This window comes from Bison bison, unplaced genomic scaffold (assembly GCF_000754665.1).
Source record: "Bison bison bison isolate TAMUID 2011002044 unplaced genomic scaffold, Bison_UMD1.0 scf7180017864518, whole genome shotgun sequence".
Classification (NCBI taxonomy): domain Eukaryota; kingdom Metazoa; phylum Chordata; class Mammalia; order Artiodactyla; family Bovidae; genus Bison; species Bison bison.
In genome coordinates, this window is record NW_011495071.1 from 18353732 (window position 1) to 18362126 (window position 8395).

The window sequence follows — 8395 nt, forward strand, 5'->3', positions numbered from 1 at the left end:
CTTAAGGTGACCACAAGAATTCCAGCCACATATCCCAAAAAAAGACTGAGACAAGAGGCAGAGATCTAGGAGACTTGGGCTTGTAAGAATTAACCCAAGAAAGCCACATTTCTCCTACACTTCTCTGCCAAGAGAGGGTTGAATGTTTTGGTGAACAGTTTGTAGGTGATTCTGAAGAAAGAGGAACCAGCAAAAACATTTTAAAAAATGACACACTATGTTGTCAATGAGGAAAGACACTTGGTGAGGTCTTTTCTATTTGACTCCCTGTCTCTTTCTTCTTCATCTTCCATTCATATCACCTTATGATCCCTATGTTCCCATAAGCCATGTCAATCTGGTATTTATTCTTTTATATTCTTGTCCACATTTATATCTTGACTCATTGGAAAAGACCCTGATGCTGGGAGGGATTGGTGGCAGGAGGAGAAGGGGACGACAGAAGATGAGATGGCTGGATGGCATCACTGACTCGATGGACGTGAGTCGGAGTGAACTCCAGGAGCTGGTGATGGACAGGGAGGCCTGGCGTGCTGCGATTCATGGGATCGTAAAGAGTCAGACATGACTGAGCGACTGAACTGAACTGAACTGACATATATACAAAGCCATACATTTTGGTCATTCATTCTTTGGTATAAGAATTATATCAGTGTTATATATGTGTCTGATTTTCTGGCATAAAACACTTTGTGGAAATTTCTCCAAGTCAGGCTCTATAGCTTGGTATAGCTTCAATTAATTCTTTCGCATAACTGAATGATATTCTATGGAGACCATATACCATTACCTATTCAACAATTCTCCTAATTGATAGACACTTGTTCTTTCAAATGTTTTACTGTGGAAAAATTTAAGCATATACAAATATAAAGAGACTAGAATAGTAGATTCCATCACCTAGTTTTCATAATTTCAATTCAGGGCCAACCTTGTTTCATTTTTCTGTCTTTACTTCACTGTCTTCACCCCCTTGGAATATTTTGAAGCAAATTCCAGACATTGTATTATCTCATTGTGGGCATTCATTTCATCTATGAACTTTTGCCACCAGAAGTGATGCTGCATTAAAGATCTTCCTGGATCTACTCTAAGGTCCTAGTCATTTTATTTCTGCAGGATAGATTTTCAGGAATGGGTTTACCAGACAATACCATAAGTATTTTTAGTTTTAATGACAGATTCCTTTCCCAGAATTCTAGAAATTATGTATTAGGGCATGTATCCAACTTTACCAACTCTACTGTAACCACTTGAATGCAGGACTATAGTTTATGCTTTTTGTGTCCTTAATATGTGGCATAGAACTTGTCAAACTGAGACAAATGACATTAATTTTCTGTTATCTTCTCTCTCTCTCTTTTTAAAGCACACCACAAAAGTCTTTCAATGAAAACGCAATAATCAGTTATGAGACATTGGTTAAGGTCTCTTAATGCTTTTGAGACTATTTCTTTTCCCTGTAGAAACATGAGGATAAAGTGGAATAGTTTATGTAAGAGAACCATGAAAGCCGAAAAGTGCTGGGGGTGGGGATTCACTAGGGCTTTTCTGTGGTTGTTGTCATTGCTATTTTACTGTAAATTTTTTAGAATTTCTAAATTTTCTAGAAATTGTTTCTAAAATTGAGAATTAAAATTTAGAATTTCTAAATGTTTAGAATGCTTTTTGCTTGGCATGAGTGTCTTGACAAATAACTTTTCCCTACAGTAGAGTGTCTTCTGCCCAGACTCCCAGGCGTGTACTCTCTGGTCATCTCCTCACACTGTGTGCTCAGCTCAGGCAGTGGGCAATGCAGATCCATAAAGGTCTTTGAGGAATCCAAATTGGAAAGGAAGAAGTGAAACTGTCACTGTTCACAGATGACATGACACTTTACACAGAAAATCCTAACAACACTACTAGAACTCATCAATGAATTTGGTAAAGTTGCAGGATACAAAATTAATATACAAAAATCTGTTGCATTTCTATATACTAACAATGAACTATCAGAAAGAGATTTTTAAGGAAACAATCACATTTACTATCTCATCAAAAGAATAAAATACCTAGGAATAAACCTCCATAAGGAGGTAAAGGGGCTTCCCAGGTGGTTCAGATGGTGAAGAACCTGCCTGCAATGCAGGAGACCCAGGTTTGATTCCCAAGTTGGGAAGATCCCCTGGAGAAGAGAATGGCAACCCACTCCAGTATTCTTGCCTGAAGAATTCCAAGGACAGAGGAGCCTGGCAGGCTACAGTCTATCAGGTTGCAAAGAGTTGGACATGACTAAGTGACTAACACACTTTTCAACAAGGAGATAAAAGACCAGTATTCAGAAAACCGTTAGACACTGATGAAAGAAACTGAAGAAGACACAAACAGATGGAAAGATATTCCATGTTCTTGGATCGGAAAAGTTATTATTGTTAAAATGGCCATACTACCCAAGGCAATCTACAGATTCAATGTAATCCCTATCAAATTACCAAGGGCATTTTTCACAGAACTAGAACAAATAACTTTAAAGTTTGTGTGGAAACAAAACAGTCTTAAGAAAGAACAGAACTGGAGGAATCATGCTTCCTGATTTCAGACTACTACAAAGCTACAGCCATCAAAACGTGTAGAGCTGGCACAAAAACAGACACAGAGCTCAATGGAACAGAATAAAGAGCCCAGAAATAAACCCACATACGTACAAAAAAGGAGGCAAGAATACACGACGGAGAAAAAAGTCTCTTCAGTAAGTGGTGTGGGAAAGCTGGACAGCCACTTGATGTGAGGATCCTACTCACTGGAAAAGACCCTGATGCTGGGAAAGACTGAAGGCAGGAGGAGAAGGGGATGACAAAGGATGAAATGGTTGGATGGCATCACCAACTCAATGGACATGAGTTTGAGCAAACTAGGAGATAGTGAAGCACAGGGAAGCCTGGTGTGCTGCAGTCCATGGGGTTGCAAAGAGTTGGACACAACTTCGTGACTGAACAATAACATTCTCTAACACTGTATACAAAAATAAACTCAAAATGGATTAAAGATCTAAATGTAAGACCCAAATCATAAAACTCCTAGAGGAAAACAGGCAGAACATTATTTGACATAAATCTTAGCAATGTTTTTTTGGATCTGTCTCCTAAAACAAAGGGAAAATAAGCAAAAATAAACAAATGGAACCTAATTAAACTTAAAAGCTTTTGCACAGGAAAGGAATCCATAGACAAAATGGGAAGGCAACTACTGAATGGGAGAAATTATTTGCAAATGATAAACCAATAAGGGGTTAATATTCAACATATATAAGCAGCTCATCCAACTCAACATAAAAAAAAAAAAAACCCATAGAAAAATGAGCAGAAGACCTGAATAGACATTTTTCCAAAGAGGAAATGCAGATGACCAACAGGTACATGAAAAGATGTGCAACATCACTAGTCATCAAGGCAATGCAAGTCAAAACCACAATGAGATATCAACTCATTGTCAGAATGGCTGTCAATGAATGGCTATCATCAAGAAGAACAGACATGTTGGCAAAGATGTGGAGAAAAGGGAACCCTTGCACATTGTTGGTGGGAAAGAGCATTGGTGCAGCCACTACAGAAAACAGTACAGAAGTTTCTCAAAAAACTAAAAATAGAACTATCATATGATCCAACACTTCTACTCCAGGGTGTATATCTGAAAAAAACCAAAAACACTAATTCAAAAAGATCTGTGCACTCAATGTCCCTATGTACTTTTTTAGTTAAATGGATTTCTTCATTGTTAATTATTCCTTTTTCAAATACTTTTAGAGTATCTTTGCAGGCAGTCTCAGGAGGGACTAAAATGGCACTTGAATTCCTTGTGCTCAAGATCAAAATTGGAAGTCTGCACCACCTTCAGAGAACAACAGAGGAAATGCTCAGGTCACCCATTCCTTGCAGAAGCTTGTCAAGACTCAAGACCAAGACTGGGACTGTCTTTGTTGCTTTCTTGCTCTGGCAAGATGCAAGATGCCCACAGCTAACATTTGTCAACCACAGATCATGGTGAGCCATGGTTGACCCCCAAACCTTGTGTAATTCCTTGGCACCGAGGTCCAGACCCATGGCGTCTGAGTGATCCTACTCTGCCCTGCTCACTCTCCACTTTGACTGACCTTTAAGAAAGGTTCTCAGAAGCAGACTGCCTTCTCCTGTAAGTACCTCAAGTTTCCCCTTTCAATCAGACCCTTCCTAGCCCACATAAACACTCAGTTCCTTCAAGGAGCATGGGGAAAATTACCTAAAGAGATAGCCCTATGTAGATGTGCAAAATTTACCTGCTAGTCACTTTGAGTTTCTAGAAGCAAGTGTTCCTTCTCTGGGATAAGCAACAGGAAGGCCTGCTGTACCTTTTCTTTGAGATTAATGGCTGTGAGATGTTGCAACAGACCTGAACTCCTTCTGGGAAAGGGTGTGCTGTTTACCTTTGGAGCCTGCCAGCTTGGTGGTGAGTTCGGCTACGGGAGGAGCCACACCTTTTCTGCATTGCTCCAGCCCAACACACAGCCTTGCTGGAGCATCAGGTTCCAGCCTGCAGAGCCAGAGTGGGCTGCTGGACAGAAAGAACTGTTACTGTTCATGTGGACAGTGTGGGCTTCTGTCCAGCAGGGGAACACTGTGTGTCCTTTGAGGCTTGATTCTTTAGCTTTGCAGCTGAGCCAAACGGCAGTGCCAGGGAGAAGGCGCTGCCCTCTGGGCTATGGATGCACTTGTCCGTCAAGGCCAAAGAGACTCCAGCTCTTGAGTTCAGTGAAAGGCGCTTTTCAGCCCCAGGGCATTCACATTCTGAGTGCGGCTGCAGTCTGACAGGAGACTGCCTTCCTCTGCAGTTGGAGCAAAATCTCACACTGAACCAAATCTTTGAGAGGTTGGGGGTGGAGATGAGCTGGGAGAAGAGAAGAAAATAGCAGTTTTATGTATTCTGTCCCCACTCAGAAATGGCTGGCTTATCAATAGGATAGTTTCCTGGAATTCTCTTTTTTCACTCACAAAGACAAGAATAACGATGAACAAAAAAGAAAAAAGTAAGGAACAAAGTGGAGGGGAGAAAAACAGTACTTTTGTTCGTTCTCCTCTTTGGGAAGTTAGCCCGAGCTATACACACTGTAAAGCTCTGTCTGCACTGTGCAAACACAACGGGCTGAAAATGAATCAAACTGCTAGAACTCTGTGTGTGTGTGTGTGTGTGTGTGTGAAGGCATGTCAATAGCCAGTTTGTTGTTGTTTCAGTAAAAACAAAGTGCTTAATACACAAAACTGAATTAATTATAAATGACTCCTCTATTTCTGAATGCAAATTTCAGAACCAGGCAGGAATGGATTCAAATTTCACTTGAGAAACTTGGCAGCTTCATGATTTTGGCTAATTCATGTAATCTCCTTGAGGATCAGGTGAGAACTCCTCACCTACAAAATAGGATTAACAAACATGTCTAAGATGAGAGACGATTAGATGAGATAGCAAATGTAAAATGAGGGACACGCGGAGGTGAGTCTACAGAGAGTCAGGGACTGAGTCTGGCAGCCTTGGGAGCCGTAGGAAGTATCTTGTCTTTATCCTAAAAGCAATAGAAAACCAAAGAAGGCTTTAAACAAGATAGCGACTAGTGGCTGTGGCTTGAAGTAGGCTCTGTTAGTGGTAGGAAGGGTCAGAATCTAAGGAGAAACCAGCTGACCCTTGTAGCATTCCAGTCCAAGGACTTCAGATATTTTCTGGGCTTTCAACCTCTGTGACTTCCTGGCTTTTGGCACTGCACCTGGCTCATATTCCATGAAATTTCTTTGGCCTTCATGTTCCTAATGTTTGACTCATTAGTTCAGTTCAGTTCAGTCGCTCAGTCGTGTCTGACTCTTTGCGACCCCGTGAACTGCAGCACGCCAGGCCTCCCTATCCATCACCAACTGCTGGAGTCTACCCAAGTACTTGTCCATTGAGTCGGTGATGCCCTCCAACCGTCTCATCCTCTGTTGTCCCCTTTTCCTCCTCCTGCCCTCAATCTTTCCCAGCATCAAGGTCTTATAAATGAGTCAGCTCTTCACATCAGGTGGCTAAAATATTGGAGCTTCAGCTTCAACATCAGTCTTTCTAATAAACGCCCAGGACTGACCTCCTTTAGGATGGACTGCTTGTATCTCCTTGCAGTCCAAGGGACTCTCAAGAGTGTTCTCCAACACCACAGTTCAAAAGCATCAATTCTTCAGCGCTCAGCTTTCTTTATAGTCGAAGTCTCACATCCATACATGACTACTGGAAAAACCATAGCCCTGACTAGACAGACCTTTGTTGGCAAAGTAATGTCTCTGCTTTTTAATATGCTGTCTAGGTTGGGCATAACTTTCCTTTCAAGGAGTAAGCGTATTCTAATTTCATGGCTGCAGTCACCATCTGCAGTGATTTTGGAGCCCCCCAAAATAAAATCAGCCATTGTTTCCACTGTTACCCCATCATTGTTATAAAACTCACTCTTTGGGTCAAAGGGAGCTTGGGTTTTGTTTTGTTGAATCAATTATGATTAAATACGTACTGTGTGCTAAGAACCCTACTGGCTGAATACAGTTTAATGCAAAGATGGCAAATAGGTTTCAGTTGCTTATACTGGTAAAGCCTGCACTGAAAGAATTCTAGGTTAAGAAGGCCAGGATTAGGGCTTCCTTGGTGGTCCAGTGGTTAAGAATCCTCCTGCCAATGCAGGGGACACAGCTTTGATCCCTGATTGGGGAAGATTCCACCTGCTAGGGAAGTGGGGGACAGCTGAGCCTGTGCACCACAACTACTGAAGACCATGTGCTAGAGCCCATGCTCCACAGCAAGAGAAGCCACTGCACTGAGAAGCTTGTGCACCGCAATGAAGATTAGCCTACACTTGCCACAACTAGAGAAAGCCCGCATAGCAATGCAGACCCAGGGCAGCCATCACTATTAATTAAAAGAAAGAAGGCCAGGACTAATGTGCATGTCTGCTCTGGGTGAGGGGCATGTTGACAGCATATTTATCCCATATTTGCCATTTCTGGTCCAGTGGTTCCCAACTCCTATATTCCACCCTGGCTTGATCCTGGCTCTGCTTAGAACACATTATCTTCAGACAGCTCCCACTCATTCTGGACATAGTAGTTGACACCTGTAGCTGTTTCCTGTGCAGGAACTATTGGAAAAAAGGCATTCTTTTACCACTAGGATGGCTATGCTAGCAGTACATTAGCTGACAGTGACCTGCACATGGAGAGAGCATGCATGATAGTGAACACAGAGGAAACCAAGGCTGAGAGATACAGAGGCTGAACAAGAGTCACAGTTTGAAGCTCTCAGTCTAGCAACTCTAGAAGCTCTCATTAAAGGGAGAGGCACAGTAGTGTACCCACAAGTGCAGCGAATCAGTTCATCCTGGAGGGCCCCGAAAGCTCGACACATGGAGTAACCACATACAGACAGCAAAGGGATGGTTGGAGCCAGGTGGCTGAGTTTAAGAACTGACAACCAGTATGGGCTTATGGACTCATGCGTGCTTCGTGGCACTGAAACAGTTGGGAAAGGGAACACCAGGACCTAACTTTCTATCATACCAGACGGATGCCTGAATGATTGCTTTTGGAGATAAGAAAGAGAAGGATGATGCATGATTCTGGTCTGGGGCAGCTAAAAGTGGGTGAGCCTTCCCCTGCTCTTTCTTTCCCATGCACAGGGCAGGAGATAAAGAGCTGTGGCAAGGCCAAGCTACACGACAGGAGCCTCTGGGTTCCTGAGTCATACTTTGGAGGAGAGCTGCTCAGAAGAGCCTTGCAACCCATACCACATTGTGATGAGATACAAACTCTGATGGCTGAACCACTGAGTATCTGAGGTTCATTTGTTACCTAAACTTATCCTATATTGATTAATACGTTGGCAATACATTAATGTACAATAAATTGTATGTTGATTAATTATAAATGGATACATTGAAAATAAATTAATAAATTAATGTCCAGAAAGGGCTAAAAATTACATTACTTCAGGGTTTAGAGAGGATTATCTATCTACCAACCATTATAAAAATCTCTACCATTTATTTGTTCATACGTGAAGGCTGAATATTGTCACCCTGCTCATTTAACTTATATGCAGAGTACATCATGAGAAACGCCGGACTGGAAGAAACACAAGCTGGAATCAAGATTGCTGGGAGAAATATCAATAACCTCAGATATGCAGATGACACCACCCTTATGGCAGAAAGTGAAGAGGAACTCAAAAGCCTCTTGATGAAAGTGAAAGTGGAGAGTGACAAAGTTGGCTTAAAGATCAACATTCAGAAAATGAAGATCATGGCATCTGGTCCCATCACTTCATGGGAAATAGATGGAGAAACAGTGGAAACAGTGTCAGACTTTATTTTGGGGGT